At 35.6% G+C, this 21,068-nt stretch overlaps 1 long non-coding RNA gene across 1 annotated transcript; it reads left to right on the top strand.

Annotated features, from left to right (window-relative positions):
- The first annotated feature begins 5,621 nt into the window (after positions 1 to 5,621).
- Positions 5,622 to 7,164, top strand: LOC138309421 (uncharacterized). Its single transcript, XR_011206272.1, has 2 exons — positions 5,622 to 6,317; positions 6,868 to 7,164. It is a non-coding gene; the product is annotated as an uncharacterized lncRNA (long non-coding RNA).
- The last annotated feature ends 13,904 nt before the right edge of the window (positions 7,165 to 21,068 follow it).

Here is a 21,068-nt window from a genome sequence, read left to right as displayed (position 1 = left end):
GAGATAGATGATGATTTTGGATGTCTGGTTGTTTTTTTTACAATATCCTTAATTGGCAAAGAGACACTCACAAGGAATTAAAATTTCTCTAAATATTGGTTCTTATTTATTATATTTGCATGAATATGAAAACTTCCCTTGTTTCAAAGCACCTGTCAGAATGCAAAATTTGATTACTGTAACTTATTTGTTTTCATTTTGAAGGTAGACCTGATTGGTCACCAGGTTTCCCAAATAGAGATCTAATGCAAGATTATCTTCCCCTAGATAATTCATTGAGCAAATATTTAGATAAGTCTTTGATATTCTAGAGACTGGTCTGCATCTGAATGAGTTGAAACTGTTTTACCATATTTGCAGATTCTTCTATAGTTCTTAACATAATTTCTCAGCAGAGGTCTAATCCTAGATTATCTCCCCTTAGATAATCTATCGAGCAAATTTTAGTGATGTTTTAATATTCTAGAGACTCAGGTAGCCAGTCTGCACCTGTGTGAGTAGTAACTATTTTACCATTTTTACATAATATGTTAAAGGGCCACTACCTGTCCGAAACGAAACTTGATTTTTAAAATGGAAATGTAAAATAAGATTGAAAATTTTATAGAATTGCAAAAATTATTAACTTAACGGTAATACTACAGTTATTATCAATTCCTAAAAAAATAATTAAAATAAATTAAATGTTAATTTTCATAATGCTGGTTGCATTATGTTTCCTGTCGTCAGTCTAAATACTGCTCGTTTGCTGATTATCACCGCGCCAGACAGCAAAACAGCAAAAGGAATCTTCACTGTAAACATAGATTACGCAGGAGATTTTGTTTGGTGTTGTAACCTTATCTTAGGCCAACCATATAAATTTTCTTTTGTTATAATTGTTTTTAAGAAACCTTTATTTTTTGATTCGGAAAAGTGGTGAACCTTTAAAGCAGAGCCAGTCGATGGATAAAGGCTGTACAATTTTGATAGGTTCTATTTGATCTGTACACGAAGGAAACTTAAAATCAACCTTCCTTACAATTGTACGAATGCACATTAAGCATTTTGGGTAACATATGATAAGTACATTATTATAAAGACCTTGTTGACTTACAAACAACGACCAGTAAGCCCGCTAGGTATAAGACTAGAAGCTGATCCTTCACTCTGTCACACTGTCGTCACTGAGTGTAACACCACTGACATTACATTTCATCAACAGTTTCAACATTTCAAATAAATCATCCACCTGATCATAAAATTCGCAATTTTAATTATAGACACTTTTATAAACATGAGGTGTAATAATAGCCTGGCAATAAGGTATTAGAGTACCCACGCATCATCAAATTCCCTAGAACACATCAACCTAACAAGAGGCCAATGGCCTAGTTGCACGATGGTTTAGTTAATTAATGTTCAATGATTGGTTTTGACTAATATTCTTGATCATCACTTAATTATATGCACTGATTAAACTAATAATTAATTAGGACAGTTCAAATGACCACTGGTATTTGTTATCAATGTTGGTATAAAAACAATCATACACTTCTTTCAAGACAGATGTCATTTATCAAATGTTAATTGATATATAGATCAACAGTTTTATAAAAAAAAAAAAAATGATTTGTGGAGAACAGTGTTTTGCTGAGCAGGATTTTAGTGTGAGCGTATGCAGAAGCAGCATCTTCTTAGTGTGAATATTGTTGGGACCAATTCAAATAGCATTAACTTAACTTTTAATATTAGAAAATTTAATAAAATTCAGACATTTAACAATGCTGTTAATTCAAATTTATCAGAATATTGTAATATGATATAAAATAATTGGGAAAACTTTTTCCTGTACACTGTATGTTTGCTTATCGGTATCACACATGTACTTGTGCAACTATATATAATAAAAGTGTTAAGTTGACTAGACTTTTAAAACATACCTGCTGGGGGAGGGCTTAATTCATTATAGGTGACAAAAAAAATCAAAGGTGTTTGGCTGTCCTGGTTATAAGAGGTAAACTGAATACTTATCCTTTATCTCATTTTCTTCAACACAATATCAATTTCACAATTAAGATAACAATGCACAAGTTATATTGGCTGGGTCTCGGCACAACGGAATGTGTACTACGGGTCAACAATTGAATTGGCAGCTACAGTCGAGCCTTTCCCAGGGTCTTGAAAACAAAATACAATAATTAACTCTCAACTATTGTTTTTCCCTTTAACCGTAAAGGGAATATGTAACACATTTACACACACATATAGGCCTATAAACAGCATCTAGATGAAACTAGGGCACCTGACCAGTGACACTGTCCAGGGAATATAGATTATCCAACACAGGTAATTATGATATCATGATACTTTGAGTAACATATTTAAGAATAGAAAAATAATGAATATCTCTTGATTGCCTTAGTCTTTTCTTAAAGATGCTCCACCGCCGACACAGCATAAATGAAATTCTTCATTTGGACAATAATTGGTGTTTAATCGTGTATATATATGCCTAATTAAAACAATCAAAGTACTGAAAGTACTGAGACTTAAGCCTCAAAAAAGTTACAAATCAAGAATTCTGATTTGCATTGATTACATAAATGATAAATGTCAATGCACAATAGCATATCCATCAATTGTTGTCAAATTGCAATGGTAAAGAAATTGTTTATACAACTTTTTAAAGATAATTTTCTATTTCCTTCTACTCAATACCAAGAACATGCGTTATGCGATACAATAATGTAATTGAAAGACATTGCAATTTCTAAGATAAATGAATTTGATATCGGTGAACAGCATATCATACACTTCATGTAAATTTCAAGTTGGAAAACTATGACTTCCAGCTAAAAGTGTTGTTTTATAAATGCAAGCACTCTTTTATAAGATGACAATTTATTTCATTATTCATACACACATATATATATATTAGTAGCAAATCACAAAATAGGATCATTACAGAAGATCACTGGAGCGTGAGTCAATGATACATAAATATCACCTTCTCTCTTTCTTTTGAGAAAATGGCAACAAAATGTCATTTGTCGCTCTAAAATTTTGTTATTAAGTGTATCTTGTATTTATCATATCCTTTAAATCCCTTTATGGCAATCTTCAATCTACTCTGACAACATCAATTGGATAGTATCCTATATCTAACTTCTTTGTGCATACGTATACATATTATTTCATTCATTCCGGCATATTCAGTCAAAATTGATTGAAAAGCTTTTTTGTATCATTAGCAATCGATCTCCATGAAGCTAGAGCGCATCATGAAATTTGCCTCCCTCCAGTTGGTATTCATATTGACTATGAATGCCAACTGAATGCCAATGCTTAATATCTACAACTGGAACTCACTCAAGGATATCTGTATTTTACACAATATCATAAGCCACCTATACATATTTCAAGTTATTTTGTAAATGTTGAAAATATCAAAATACATTTTAATTTTCATGTATACTTTCCAAACCATCATTAGGGAATAAGAGCTTTGTTAGGTATTTTATTTCAATATAAGTATGCGGTAATTTAACACTGTTTGTGTCTGTTTTTATCAGAATGATGGAATTCAGTCTGATTTATGAAAAATAGATTGTGGTATTAATCTAAGAAGCATGTGTTATGGGGAATAAACACAAAGAGTAAATTCTTTAGTCATATTTTGAATAATAATAAGGTATCAAACATGAAACATTGTCTCATTAAATTCAGTGTATTCAGTGATTTCATTCTTATGTGCTGAAAATTGTTGTTTTATTCGCATATGATTTTTCATATGTATTTGAGGAAAAGGCAAAAAAAGATGATTTCAAGGCCATTACATTAATTAGAAATGATCATGCCGCACATGTATATGGTATATGGATTTCATGATTTTAGTGCGACCCCCAAAGTTGCATCTTTGTTATCCTGTATGAAATTCAGAATCGGATTCTGATCGGAAAAACAGAAATTCCGATTGGAATCCAATCGGATTCTTAAAAATTTACCAAAAATCCGATCGGACACGGATTCTGTGTGCAATATCTGATCGGATTCTAAGAAGCAAAAATCCCAGTCTGTAAAATCCTATTCTATATCCAGTTGGATTTTAGAGAATTGGAAAAATATTCCGACTGTGACACAGATTTCTGAACTTTGTAATATTGACAGAGTCAGATTTTCTGACTTAGAGTTTTCACTGACACAGATTTTCTGACTTGGAGTTTTCACTGACACAGATTTTCTGACTTAGAGTTTTCACTGAAATACAGATTCCAAACTTTAACTTTAAACAGACAAAGATTTTCAAGCTTTGAGTATATATAATCCCACAAATTCACTTAACACTTGAACATATTCATAAAAAACAATTAATTATCTTCTTTTAATTTTAGTTTCATTTAAGATTTTTTTATCAGCAGATATTGAAATAAAACATGTGTAATATCATCATTCTAATATGAGCAAAGGGGCCAGCAAACATTAATTTTTATGTCATATAAATTAACTTTGAAATCAATAATTCTACACAATATAATTTTTTCTACTATCCAAAGGAGTTTCCAAATCAAATGTGATTCAAACAGCAACTAGTCTATTTGGTATGGTAAAATGTGGTCTTTTTGCAAGGTTCAAGAATATATCCTGTACTATTATGATCATCAGTACCATCAGTCTCTGGCAATTTTCATAATACATGTGACACCCTGGTAAATGAGAATGTTTATTTATTATTTAATATGTTATTAATTTATTATGTTAATTGAATTTGTCAGTGTTTTGTATTTCTTTCCGTAAGTCCGCGTCTACTTTCGGTTTCGTCGCGTGTAACTTTGTATGTAGAATAGTGGATAGTAGGCCCCGATTAGGCATACTGGACATACGATGTATATAGTATATATGTACATGTTACGGACATTGACCACTTGACCTCGACATGCGCGTTAACTCTTTCTTTCCTTTCCCGCCTTACTTCATTTCTTTTCTTCACTTCTATTTGGGATTCTTGATAGAGAGGACGATTATCTTTGTCGTTGCTATAACAGGTTTTTTTATGAACGTCCCTTGTGCCATACACGGGGTAAGTGAATAATGGTTTTACTTCATAAATATGTTTAGGCTAATGTAAATTATTGGAATATCTAATTCAATCTTTCTAAATCAGTAAATTATCTATTTTTTATATATCGGTAACTTTTTATATATTTTCCTCGATCGATTATTGCCGATCGAGTATGATAATTTTGTATTATTTGGTCGTGGTATGTAGTGTATAAGTTGTTGTGTTGGATAATAATATCAAACATCCATTTAATTTTACTCGTAATCTGATATTTGTATTTGTTGTGGAGATGTGTGAAATTGTTCAATAATATTTGAATTCTCCGAATCTAAATGAGAGTTTTGTAAGTGTGAGTGTACTCACTTGAAGTGCGTTCGATTGTGTGTTAATTAGTGTTATTTGTATATTTTATAGGGACTGATTAGAACCAGAAATCCGACAATAAAAGATGCTAAAGATATCAATATCTTCCTGGTCGTATGTTGAAGCCGGCCCTCCGAGCGGAACCCACTGAAACCCCCAATTTTACATACATGTAACGGGTATTATAATAAATACATATTCCAATTAAAGAATTCATTTTTTAAGTTCTTCTTATTTAATTATTTAATAGCTATCATAACAGGTAGGTAAATTAGGTAATTTTAAATTTTTCTGTCTTGATATTATATATGTATACTAATTAAGTCCAGATCCCAGGCCAGTGTGTATAACCAATATGTTGCTGAGATCTACATCTCTTATCATGTAGATGGGCCCAGCTGGGCACTGGACTAGGGAGGTCAAGGGATAGGATTCTGAGTCACAAAAATTCATGGGGCCAACCAAAGGGCATATGTTTATATCTAAACAAGTATGATTTATCTATTAAATCTATTTACTGGAATATATGATAATTATGTTTACATAATTATATAAACATGTCTGTAATGTAGTTGTTTTCAATCAAATATGTCAAATGAAATTAAATCACTTTTTAATTACTATGGCACTTAGATTGAAAATCCTTTCTTGTGCCCCAATTTTTCTAACCGGAATCTACATTCTAGCACTTTTGAAAGTGAATGCTGTTGATGGAGGGAGACTATTTTCTTCTCTGTGATTTTGTGTGAATATATAACTATAAAAGTGTTCTAGGAATGGAACTATATTGTGCTATTTTGGATTCTATGGTTCAGTAAAAGGTAATATGCAACTACATTAACAGAAGAGCATTTATGGATGTATTAATGAGAAGGAGATGAAGATTTCAGCCATGAGAGCAATATTCATACTGGTGAGTTCTAAATTCATAGAAATATTTGGAGAGTATATATACTATGTAATTATTGTGATACTTGTGGGACACATATTTAGTTAAATGATGAGAATGCTATTGTCATATTGAATATAGTATTGCCAGTAAAATCCTTCTTGAGATCAATATTGTTGGATCATATATCAGTACAAAGCACAAAAATTAGAATTTATGAAGCATCAGTATATTGTTTGTAACATAAATTGAATCACTATGCTATAATTTACAGCTTGCATCCACTTGAACTATTAAAATATGTCAAATACATGTACAGAGCAGAAATAGTTTGAAACCTCAGTCAGAGAGGTCAATCAATACATATATACAATAATGCATGCTTTTTGTCCAGCTTGTTTTCCTAAAACCTAGCTGTGATTTTATTGGATTTCAGTGAATTTATAATACTGATGCAGCTTTATAATTATAACTATAATGTTAATATAAAAGTAAAATTAGGATTAGGATGTTGATAAGAGAAGATCAACTAATTTTTTTAAACTAAATTGAATGGTTTTTTTCTGTATTTCAGATAATGTAAAGTCAACAGTTACACCTTGCTACTTAACAAATTAAACTATCAATGAAAGGAAGGATCAGTTGTACCAGGAAAAACTCTTTAATGCGAAGAGGAGCAAGAATATCATGGAAAATAAAACATTGTCTTATTATCTAAAGGACTTAATTATATATATATGTGTATATATATAAAGAGGCATTGAAATATTATAGATATATGAGCTAAAAGCCATAATATGGTTAAAGGACTAAATTGACTTTTTTAACTTCTATATTAGATAATTATTGAATAAAAAATCCTGCTTACAAACTTTCTTGTTAGTTTTTTGTTTATTTTGTTGACTTCCCTGGTGTACTAATAAATCTGATCAGATATGTGGCTACAGTAAACTATCATGGTTTGCAGAAAATCTGATCAGATTATTTTTCCAAAATCCAATCGGAATAAAATTCAAAATACGATTGGGTTTTTAGAAAAATCTGATCAGATTTTTTTTCTGAATTCTGGTCGGAATTTTGAGTCGGATTTTATCTGCTGAGATTTTAATACAACTGGATTTTTTTCTGCATGGATTTTCCATATATGGAAAATCTTACTGTATTCATTTAAATATTATGCCCCTGTTTTCCGATCAGAAAAAAGTTTTCCCGATCGGATTCAGGAAATTATGATCAGATTTTGATATACTGTAAAGAGAAGATATTAATCCGTGCAGATTTTTGAACATTGAAATCCGATCAGATTCCGATTCCAGTCCGACCAGATTATTTCGTACAGGTTGCTAGTGAGATGCAAACAACATATTTCACTTTGAACATAAGTTTATATAAATGCGATTATTTTATATGTTTATTGGAACTAAGAGATGAAAAATAATTGTTATACCCAAAAATATATAGCATTTATTCATATCAGTTTATAGCACATGATTTGTTGTATTATAATTATCTGCAAGAACAGTGTATCCATATAGCTCAGATACAGTATAGGTCAACTGCATTGAAATTAGCATGTCGTAGGTCAACATAATTCAAATTACAGAGTTGAAATGTTACTGGATGTAATCCCTTAGACTCAAACCATACAAAGTACAGCTTAATTAAATCAAACATAAGAAATGATATTGTAGACCACAATCAATTGACTTCATGGTCTGACTGTAAATATAATAATTTTTGCAGTAGTGCCACAAATAATAATATAATTCAAAATGATTTTTAGTTTCAAGTTATGCTGATTATATGACATTATGATACACAATTCTGTTGACAATTATTGTTATTATATTGAAAAAACTAATAATTTCCTAATGATATGAGTAATTCATTCTAAAAACATTAAAGTGAACAGTCGGGAAAAGGATGGCTCAAGTCGGTAAAAATGGGGTAAATGTGTCCAGTATAATTTCTGATGAAATAGAAAAATAAAATCTCTCGTCAACATATGTCTGCGTAAGAAGAAATTAATTTAAAGTATAGGAATCCTAAAACGTCCTCCCGCCTGACTATGTCCGTGGTTACATTTCCACGCAGCCTCGCTTTCAATGCTTTCAACTTTTCTTTATTTCAATGGTCAGAACTGGGAAACGTAAGCATAACTTGACCATCGTATTAATATGTGAGAACTTTTGGAAGGCCAATAAACGCATTTAGACTGGTTTTCTTTGCCCAACTATTCACTTTAAGCTGTTAGGCAGATATCCATTCCCCCAGAAACAGAAACTGTGTTATAGAAGCTTAATTCAAAGCTGTGTGTATCTATCAGCAGTCAAATGTCTTAAATTCTGACTGACTTTGATATAATTTATTTCAAGAATATTCAACTGATCACTGAAAAACCATACTGGGTGTATGTTTTGTTTGACATTCTTTTAAATCAAAATTCTTATAAATAAAAGAAAAGATTTTAAATTAAAGAAAGCAAAAGTCTTATATTCATTAAAAAAACTTTTGTCCTACACTCTTGTATTGCTCACTTACATATGTAAGCAAAACCATGCACACAATAGGGCAGCCTTATATTGTCTTTTATCTCATATCTGTTTTTAAAAAACATTATTTAATATACACAGAAAGAAACACTTAGATATGTAAGTTGAGTATAAGTGAGTCACCAGTGTGTATAACTTGTGTGGACAGCAGTCAGCTGGAAGGTAACGTACTAGCTGCTGTGTATTAGGTACGTGCCATTCCGTAAAATCAACCTACTGAGGGACCATATGAGATGACCTAGAGGTCACGTGGTTCAAGACGTGAATTATCATCAGAGGAATTTACTTTGGATTTTTGGAACAATACTGCTACAAATTTACTTTTTACGTTGCCAATTATTAACTAAATTGATGACGATTTAGTTGGCATTTTACGAAAGTTGCTCTCAACGTGCTAACGGAGATTTGTGACTGTGTTTACATTCTCATGGGTCAGCGAGTTCGCGACCCACCATGGGCTCTGAACCCAATTCTGGGTCGGTCAATGAAGAAACTTCGCTCAATTCTGGGCATATGTCTACAGAAACCAATGCTGGGAATAGACAATCTTTTGCGTGGAATTCTACCGCTAATACCGCAGTAAGAAACAATTCCGTTACGGTTGCTGCTTCTGTGGAAAATTATGACGGTCGCCATTAGGTCACGACATCGGAGCCTCCACGCTCAGCATCTAGCATAAATTATGCAAATGAAGAGCCAACTCTCGTCCCTCCGAGAGTCACTACGAGAGACTTCCGCCAGAAACATCCGGTATCGCCATACAACAATCTATGTTGCTACAGAATCAGATGATGTTCCGTTTAATGGAACAGATGGCAAAACAGCAAAATATCCACCTCTCACGAACGGATAATACTGCTCCTACCGAGAACATTGATCAGTCCGGAAACAGATCTGCTACTGTTGAGGAGTCAGTATCCTTAGATTTCGTAGACGAACAATCTGACAATCAGTCTGTCAGTGATCAGGAAGAGGACTCCGACGCCATCTCAGACGAGATATCAATGGATACCTCATTTGCCAGTGCGTTGGATACAACTGAAACAGGTACTGGCGACGCCATTATTGACAATATCATGTCGTTTTACCATGACGAAGAATAATGTTCATCGGCTATAAACGTAAACTGGCTGCAGTTATCAATACGGGCATGCATACCAAAGGTATGTAAAGACAAACAGAAGGTTTTATTAGGAAAACACTTCCGACCCAATAACTGTGAGAACGTCGTGGTTCCTAGACTCCCTCCATCAATTTGGAATAGTTTAGGGAGGCGACACAAGGACACTGATTTAAAGTATCAATCATTCCAAAGTCTTGTGTGTAAAGCCTTATACCCACTGCTACACTTGTCTGATAGACTTTTTAACGCGACACAAGAGGGTCTTCGGCCAAAAGAAGTGAAAGACTGTTTGTCATTGGCAAATGACACTTTCAAATGTCTCCAGATTCTGCACACTGACATCTCCTACCGCAGGAAACAAAACCTCTTGCCTGCAATAAATGAAGAATTCAAATCTTTGTGTGCTCAGTCTAACCCTGTAACCTCTCAATTGTTAGGCGATGAACTTGAGCAAAGGATAAAGGAAATTAGTGATGCTAAAAGAGTGAGCAAACAGATTACCAAATCACCAAAACTGTCACACAAGAGTGATAGATTCAACCCTATCCGACAACCACATAGCCGCCAAACACATGGAGGAAAACATGCAGGACATTATGCTAATCGGCATTCTGGACAACAACAACAGAACCACCGCAGATGGGACAACAACAACAAACATGGTCACGGTCAAGGCCAACAGGGACCACAGCAGCGACACCGCAACAACAATTACAGTTCTGAGCGGGGACCTTTTTTGTCGCAAAGACCAGCAAAAGGACCAAAGAAAAAACAGGACTGAATACTTCACACGTAAGTGTTACGACAGTGTGTTTAGACAAGACTGATGTCAGTTTTAAAACTGCACAAGACGTTTTTGAAACATTACATAATGTCCCTGACAATTTCAGTGGTGGTAAGGTAAAACATTATTCGGAAGCATGGAATCAATTATCATCTGATCCATGGCTTAGATCTCAGATTCAAGGATATCAAATAGAATTTCAGTCAGTGCCATATCAAGCAAGTGCTCTCCGCATTCTATTCCTTTTTCAACATCTGAAGCTGGGTTTATAGATATTGAACTTGAGAAACTTCTGTCTAAACATGTCATAGAGTTAGTTGCTAATTCTGACAGGGTCAGTGATGAATTCCTGTCTACTATCTTTCTTCGACCGAAAAATATGGATCATACAGATTAATTTTAAATTTAAAAACTTTAAACCTTGATGTTGAACATTTACATTTCAAAATGGAAACGCTTAAATCTGCCATAACTCTTATGTCAAAAAACTGTTGGTTTGCATCTATTGACTTGAAGGATGCTTACTATTCTATACCAATCCATTTTCGTGACAGAAAATTCTTGCGGTTTACATGGAAAGGCTTGTGTTATGAATTTACTTGTTTACCTAACGGACTGTCGTCAGCTCCAAGGGTTTTCACTAAGATCATGAAAGCGGTCTACTCCTCTCTAAGGAAACAAGGACATGCCAATGTAGCATACATTGATGACAGTCTATTACAAGCAGAGTCTTTTGAGTCCTGTATGTGTAACATTGTAGACACAGTAACGCTGTTTGATTCGCTAGGTCTTACCGTTCACCCAGATAAATCCATACTATATCCTACTCAGTGTATCACTTTTCTGGGTTTTTTTTGTTAAATTCTGTAGATATGACTGTGAAACTTACCGACGAAATAGTTGAGTCCTTAGTACTATTGTGTAGGGATGTACTCAAACACCGTGAAGTCACAATTCAGACACTTGCGCAACTGATTGGGAAAATGGTGGCTTGTGAGCCTGCAGTACCACATGCTCCGTTGTTTTATAAATCATTGGAGCATGAAAAAGATCAGGCCTTAAAATCCTCAAAAGGAGATTTTGAAGGCAAAGTGTATGTATCTAGTGATGGGAGAGAACAAATTTCATGGTGGATAGATAATGTACATCTATGTGCTAATCCAGTGTATCGCGGATCTCCCAATCTGACGCTTGAGAATGACAGCTCCAAAAGTGGTTGGGGTGGTCTTATCAAAGGAACTTCTTCGCGTACTGGAGGACATTGTTCATATAGCGAACAAAATCATCACATTAATTATCTTGAACTGTTTGCCGCTTTTTTTAACATTACAGTGTTTCTGTGGTGACAAACATGACATTCTGTCAGAATATACATGGATAATACTGTCGCTGTAAACTATTTGTCAAAAATGGGTGGCAAGAAAGATATGCTTCATCATCTCGCAAGGCGTATATGGTTATGGTGCCTAGCGCGGAATATATGGCTCTCAGCATGTTATTTACCAGGTGTATCAAATACCGAGACAGATACGGTTATTGCGGACACTATCAGATGACATGGAATGGAAACTTGACTCTTATGTGTTTCCGTGATATTGTTAGGATATATTGACCTCCCTGGATCATAATAGTTCACATTATGTTAATATATACAACACAGTTATATATCAATACACTGCCCTCCCTATACATATATTACCTTATTCTTTATAGACCGATGAATTCTGCCCTCCCTATACATATATTACCTTATTCTTTATAGACTGATGAATTCATGTATATTTTTCTCTGAAGACTGAACCACATGACCTCTACCTTAATTGATCTCTCAGCAGAAGTTGATTTTACAGAATTATAAACAAATATCGACTTCCAGCGGAAGACTCCTTTAGTTTTCTAATTAAATGTGCAGAACTTATATATCATACATATACATTTGTGTAGCTGCTGATGAGTGTATACAGTGTAAGGGGCTCATTAAGAGGGAGTACTGATTAGGGCCGGACAGTCACATGATTGTCCAGTAGGGTATTATTGGTCAGTTCCTACTAAGAAGGGGCTCTTTGTTAGCATCATGCCTTGCCAGACTATGAAACATTGAGAAGGGTCCTGTTGGCTTCGTAAATTCCTACATATATACAACACATAATGATGCTGAAGTGTTTTGATGGACATCATACAAGACTTGTGAACTTTCGGTGATGAGGAAATTGTTGATTTGTGAGTAACAAGTAGGCCTAGGCTATCGTATTACTTAACTCTGCATTATGGCAAGTCGCCGATCACGCAATAGACAAATCGTGCCTTGGAATACGTCTAATCTTTCTAATTGGACCCTACGTCAGCTAAAGGATGAATTAAGCAAGATTGGGATTATTGTTCTTCAAACTGGGATGACTAGAAGTGCTCTGAAATCTCTATACATGGATGTTGGACATCCTCGCACTCCTAACAGGCCTAACGTTACGAACAGCGAACTTTCAGGCAATACTCGCAGTAGATCTGTTCGACACGAGGAACCTACAAACAGTGACGATAATAATGTAAACATTGAAATAATCAAGACAAGCAATGAAGTGCAACACAATAACTACCAAGAACTACTTCGGAACGCGGCAGCCATTAGCGAACAGCATGCGGTTAACAGACCTACTTCGCCATCGCGTATGAATACGAGGATAGTTCCGGAAGCCTCTGCTGTAAACAACATGGCGGCGTCCAGTGTTATTTCAGGCATGCTAGCTTCGATGCAGACTTATAATGCAACAGACTATGATGGGTTTGCAGCAGACAGTCATGAACCTCATCAACAAATCGTGAAGACACAACCAACAACGGGAATAACAACCAATTATTTAATTATTTTTATAATCATTTAATAGAGTTTTTAAACATAACTGCTTCTATGATTACAATTTCTATTTACTATAACCATGTATTTTTATTTAATTCAAATTTCAAAACTCAAAACAGACTTGTACTCTAAACCCACGGATACACACTTTTATCTCCTCCCATGCAGTTGTCATCCTTCACACACATCCCGTAGCATTCCCTATTCCCAAGAATTACACATCCGACGTATAGTATCTGATGATCATGATGCCATCTTTGAGCAACGGTGCTCAGAATTGAAAAAAACACCTTCTGTCTAGAGGATACCAATCTACTAGATAGATAGGGAAATTGACAAAGTCAGGGCCCTGGAGAGAGCCAGTTTCCTAGAATACAAAGTCAGAACTCCTACAATAAAGGTCCCGTGTGTGGTCACATTTCACCCTAGCTTACCACCTCTGCCCACTATTCTTCAAAACCACTGGCGTATCATAGAGTCATCAGCAAAACTGAGACATATCTTTCAAGAGCCACCTTTACTGGCCGTAGAATGATAATTTGACATGTTAAATTACAGTTTGTATACAACAGTTATTTCCCTTTGCTCTGGAATTAACTTTATATATCATATTGATTAATTAAGTTTATAATTTTGTTGTTTGTTTGTTTTCTTAAAGGATTTTGAAATTTTTAGACTGATTTATGTTAGTGACTGTGTTGTTCTTATCATGTATGCAAATGTTACAGTACTATGTATAGATTATGCTAATGAGTAGTTTAGGGGTTGCGACTGACCAATCAGGATTATCCCCTAGAGGGGGTCACCATTATTGACCATAGCTTGCGGCAGTGTTTGATGTAGGAGGTTGCTGTCATTTTTTTCTAAGCATTTTCTTCGACTTTTCAAGTGTTTTTCATCTATCAAACTACCTCATAAGTTCTTAACTTTAAGCCTTACGTACCCATATTCATGTGGACGGATTGTGCACTGCATATTGCGTGTTGTTACAAGTGATTAGCAAGTACTACTTTGGACAGTTTCGTCTGCCTTTGTTTACACGGGAGCAGTGTCGTCATGTTTCACGTGATGGATTTAATACTATGACATTTGTTCTAACGATCATTTCGTTACTATATTAAGACACAACGTTCAAACGTAAGACTGGAATTATACACCTGCTTTTGAAGACTCGTATTAGGCGCTACCTGTGTGTCTACTGTACGTCATAGTGTCATCATGACCATGTGCCTTTGTTTGTAAACGAACTCATTCAACCGTTTTGTCTGGATTTTTAATACGGGACCAAAACGCAGAAACAATCGCCCTACACCATACGATCCAGATTTATTGGAAAATTGGACGCTTTCAAGGTTACGGGAAGAATTAAACAGACTAAATGTGCCTTTTCGTACTAACGAGAAGCGAATGGTGCTTGTAAGGAAGTTGAAGGACGCGAGGGCATCGAGTGCGCGATCCCAAAATGCACCGCGGCAAGATGGCGACCGAAGCAGTGTCGTAAATGTAAACAGACAGCAAAATTCGGACTCAGACAACACTCACACAAGAACTTTAGCGGATATAGTGAACAGCTTAGCTGACAGCGTCACAAAGCTGCAGGACAGCTATGTTAGACTCGAAAGGAGAGTCAATAGCAGTAATAGTGACATTAACTCTAGGCCTACTAGTACAGCAGTGACTCTTACTAGCGAGTGTACTCCAACAACGACTACAAACTCCAGTCATGCCCCAGCATCTTCGGACGGCAGTCAGTTGCAAACACCAACAGACAATGTTAGAACTCCTCCAGAACGGAATATACCTTAGAAACAGCCAACAGAAGTTTTAATTTTAACCACTCTCAACCCGGTCATTCCCAAGGTGAGAAATTTGTTTGAAAAGAAACCCGATTTGGATTTGCGGCAGATTCTATGCCTTTAGTCGAGACTGGGTATCTCCGTCTTTGCGTCAACAAATTAATCTCTGGTAAAGATATTAATTTAACAGCTCTGCTAATACCCTACTTCTGCGGCTAGAGTGATCCCAGTGCCCACACGTCAGAGAAACCAGATGTCCAACTGAATAGAACCCTCACACTTAGTGAATTTATTTTGGCTTTCGGGGTCTACAAGCATGTGATGTGTACTGCTCATCCTTCAAGGCGTATCGAGCTAGATATCTATGAACGCGATATCGTCGATATGGGTACACGTTATGCTTTTGGTTTCTACGAATACCACAAACAATTTTCCCTACGTGCTGCTGCCCATCTACATATTTATTGGGGGCTCTCACTCATAAGTAATAGTGTATTAATTTTACTTATTTCGCTCAATTTTGGCTTTTAATTCAAGGGGAATTTTTACCCCCAATAAATCAGTAACATATACATTATATTTTGAAGAATACTTAGAGTCAAGAAGTTTCTCTGGCTCCTATAGCTAGTACAGAGTCAAACTTTTTCTCATGTCTTCTTTTACGCTAACAGTAGAGTCAAGTTGCTTCTCCACACTACTGGGGAGTCAAGCTTCTTCTCTATATATGCTTAGCCATCTCTTTAATACGTAAAGTCAAGTTGCTTCCCTGAAGTTCGGCAGGGTCAAGCTTCTTCTTTATGTAGTTCTATACTTAGAGTCAAGTCGCTTCTCTGGAGTTTCGACAGGGTGCAGCCTCTTCTCTATTTGTTATTTTAGTTATGTAAGAGTATGTTATGTATATAGCTATGTATTGATTGCCAAAATGTACGTTTACTGTAGTAATAAACAGGTAAACTGTTAATTGCGTTTTTGTTGTATATAAACTGAAGAATATTAGAGATCTTGTGGTAAGCAGCAAGCTCCCTCTATTTTCTGAGAATGTAACCAAGGTACACTTAGCTAACATATTCTTGAGAGATCAAGTGAGATCCATGGACACTACTGGAAGCTGCAGAAAAACGAAAGAATTTTAATCGAATTGTTGTGTGTGTGTTTTGTTTGTAAACATTGTGTAAGGCATTATGGCGCACAAGCAACGTCAGAACTCGCGGCCTGCTCCCTACGATCCATATATGATTGAAAAAGGGACCTTAACATGTCTACGTGAAGAACTGCGTAAAAACAATGTAGAGTTTAGGAATAATGACAACAAATGGTGCCAGTACATAAATTCAAATTAGCCAGGGAAAGTGAGTTGAGCACTAGGCCTACATCCCATAATTTGCCAACTGAATGTGTGGTATAATATCCCATGATGCATCGGGACAGCATGGCTGTCAGGCCGGAAGTGAAGCGACGGCTAGATTGAACAACATGGTCACATATCTAACCGAGAGTGTTGCCACACTACAAATGGGTATACATGGCCGGAAAACAAAATCAACACAGTTTCCAGCAACATTAGTACAGTCCACCTGCTGCCACAGCTACAGGGGCTGGACAAGCGACAAGAGATGGTCCTATTGTTAGGCCAAGTGAGTTACCAACTATGGATTTCACGCTAGACTCGGCATATCGTAATTTCATACAAGAGTCTACTGCAGAAGGTGAGCCAACTTTTACTCGCTCGCGTTTTGAGTATACATCAGAATTCCTACCCCTGGTAGAAACCGTTTCGCCTTCCCTATGTCAACAAATTATCTCAGGCAGAGATATTAATCTAGCTGCCTTCCTGATTCCATATTTCACAGGACAAAGTGATCAGAGTTGTTTTAACTACGTCAAAACAGCATAATAATGCGTGGGTATGACTAAACAATAACTCATCATCATTTCTTTAGAATCATGATTTTCCTCAATTTTTAATTGACATTAAAATACAGCTTTTGACCTTGTTTATGAAAGATGTTCTACCGTTGAATCTATCAAGAGCTCAGTTTTGATTTTAAGGCACACTCTCTGATTAATGCATGAAGGACAGTCTTTGTAACTATATATCTTCAAATTTATGCACTTTCACACGACTTATGTTTAACAGTAAATTCCCAACTTCCCCCTTGTTTATGACCTCAAGTATTTTTAGTAAACACTTAAATGTTTTTGTGTTTGTTTTGTTAGTTGTATATTAGGAAACTTGTATTGCAAACATAAGACTTGATATTGCAACACACAGATTTATATTACCAACACAAGATTGACTATTGCAAGCACAAGACTGGATATTGCCAGTAAGATGGAAACCTGCTCGTAATACTACATTGCCTCCCAACAAATATTGTATAAATTAAGACCTTGCAAAACATATCTGTTCTACGACAGTTAGGAAGCAGTTTTTACAATGATGCTTTTTTGAGTTAAATTATACATAGATAAAAAATGGTTTGAAAATTACGAAATTCCATCAACTTGGGCGGAATTTAACAAATATGGCATCGCCTTTTTCGGCATTAAGACGTGAATGATATACCAAATTTGATAAAGAGAGGGCGCACGGTAACATAAACAAGCTCAAGGGGGGACCCTTTGTTTGTTTGATTAATTAATGTTATCTGAAACAGACTATAACCCAAAAAGCTTGCCGCCCTCCCACATGCGGTCACTTCAAAAAGTTGTGCGAAACTTTGTTTTAAGACGGCAGTATAGCATGTTTGTCTTCCCTATTGCCCGAAAATTCACTTTGAAGTTTTCCGTCTGAAGACACCAATTGCAACGCGCACCACACCCGGTCACATGATACTGACAACGTGAAAGGCGAACACGTTTGTCCCACCTGTTAGCTGAGCGCTAAGCAAAATGAGAAAAGCTACCACTAAGTTTAAAAATTGGACTTTATTAAGTCTCGACTAAAACAGGTAAAAGGAAGGCTTCAAAACATTTCAACGAATTGCCGAAAATGCATGTTCAGCAAGTGGAGGAGAAATTTGGAAGATAAAACTCTCAGTTAGAGAAGAAAAAGAGAAAACCTGGTGGAGGAAGGAAATTTACAAACCTTTTTCACATTGACCTTGAGTTATTAGAAATGGCTTAGGGATCACCAAAAAAAGCTCAAGCCCCCCAAGTTACTGGGAAAGCAAGTGCTACGAACAGAGAGCGATACAGTTTACATAAGGAAAGGGGGATGTCAGAGTTTTCAAAGCCTCTAGCAATTGGTTTCGATGTTTTAAAAAAATTGACACAAAATAAGTATGCGCCATAAACAACTCACATTGCCAAAAAAGTGTGCTGTCGGCTGTAGATCACCGTATTGACTATTCCTACGTTTTTATAAATAGAATGCGGCATTACTCGAACTATGATTTTAACACATATTGCAAACATGGATAGACACCTGTTTGGATGGAAATGCCCGGGGAGTCTACCCTTGACACCATAGGAAGTAAAAGTATTAGTCTCACATCTACCGGAATGAGAAATTAAGACTTACGGTGATGTTATCTTTACGCTGATGGTACTTGAAATGTCGCCGTTTGTATTGTTACCAGGCGTGAAACTCCATCCAAAAACTGATATTCCCAGTGGGATCGTACCCGATTCTGTTTGGGATGTACATATGTGCGGGAGTGGAAAAAAATCTTGGGCGGATGAAACCACGATATCAATATGGCTGAAAACCATTTTAGAAACAACACGGATAAAAGACTGCTTGTGTGGGACACGTTTAGGGGACACTTAAACTGAAAAATGTAAAAGATGTTGCGAGAAAAAAAATGTAATACAGATTTGCTTATATATTCCGGGTGAATGTACCATTATTAGACTTGCCCCCAGATGTCTCTTGTTTGAATAAACCATTTAAATCGTAATTTGTTTGAAATATCTTTACTGGTTTTCAGCGAGTGAGGTGAGTCTCACTAATCATGGGAATCGACGTTCTCATTTGTGTGTTCAAAAAAACTAATTCTGAGATGGATCAAGGAGTCTTGGCTTTCGATTTCACCAGATATTATAACGTTCTGTGGATCACATCAAAAAAAATGTGCTGATTATCACAAATGCGTTAGACGGTACAGAAGACGTATTTATTCCTATGGATTTGAATCCGACATTCGGAATCTGATAATGAACCAATTGGATTCAAGGATTTACTCCTAGTGACGTACGAACATACCTTGCTCAAGCGATGTATGACAACACCAGCGCAGGTGTGTACAATGTAAACATTGAACTGTCAGAAAGCAGTGACTCCAACAGTGATATGGATGAGATTGACCATTACTACTACTGTGCGAGTCCAGGTCATTGAATTGACACTCAAACTATATAGCTATCGGATAAATATGTGAGGCTGTTTATGTTATTTCATTCTGTACCTTTGTCCTGGTAAATTGAATATGAAATAAAAATCTAAAGGAAGGTAAGTGCGTTGTGTTTTTGTGATAACTGGACACTGCTCCATTTTTTTTTTTTTTTTTTTTTTTCTTTTTGAGAAAAAAAGGCAAAGGCGCCCTTATTACAGCAGGTGCCCTCTTAAGGTCAAATACGGTAGGTTACATTATTGAGAAGAAAAAGTTTGTGAATGACTGTGCATCACAACAATATTTATGTAGAATTTGTTCATATTGGTGACTTTGAAGTTTTGAAACCAGATTTTTCTATGGCCCAGTAAACGGACTGATGAAGTTGTTGATTCTGGTTTGAGGTTAAGTATTAAGTTGGTATGCTGCACTCAGTGAACCAGCCAAAAGTAAACAAAGTATTTTAGGGCTTGGTGTCCTGAATACGTTTCGTGTACTGCATTATAATGGTTACCAAGATTTTGCAGTAAAGATATTACTATACCTGCTTAAGCTGGTAACATGCGGTTAAACATTCAAGGGGAGGTAGATATGTGAAACGATAACAAACGATTAATAATTTATGCCAGAGTCAACATGTTGTATATTAATTTGCTATAAATATTTCAATTTTTTTCATATTTACTTGTTCCTATAGGGTAAACATAATATCATGAGGTGATATTGCTATGCAGGTTATTAGGTATCTAAAAAAAAGAGTATGCACAAGTTTGAATATCATTTAGCCTTCTAACACAGACTGATATTGTCAATCAAACATCTGTCTTTTTATATCTTCTAACACAATGGTTAATTAAGTGCCAATCTAGACACCCAAGATTGGAATTTTGCCAAAAAAGGCTAGATAAAATCACACAATGACTGAAGCTATGCCAACACAACTAGTACTAGAACATATTGCCAACATCAACCAGTGAGGGGGGGCTGAAAACACAAGACTAGATATGCCAACTAGACTAACGGGAGGGAAGTTGCCAACACAAGACTAGTATTGCCAAAACAATGACTAGATATTGTGCAGGTCACATTCTAGACTAGATATTTGCGTCCATAAGTAAAATTTCACAGGGGGGGGGGGGGGCCTTGCCTCATAAATAACATATATTCATAGTTATTCTGTTTACGCCTTTCGCCTAAATTACAGATTCTGATGATTTTTTGCGTGAAACAATAGGTAAACACGTGTAAAAAAAATGGTTTGAAAAACAGGTTTCGAAATTTATTTCATCATGAATTATCTCTATGACATTCATTAAAATCAACCTGAGACGC

Source organism: Argopecten irradians, chromosome 1 (assembly GCF_041381155.1).
Source record: "Argopecten irradians isolate NY chromosome 1, Ai_NY, whole genome shotgun sequence".
Taxonomy (NCBI): Eukaryota; Metazoa; Mollusca; class Bivalvia; order Pectinida; family Pectinidae; genus Argopecten; species Argopecten irradians.
Note: the sequence above shows the minus strand (reverse complement) of the source record. Positions and strands in the feature narration are given on the sequence as shown.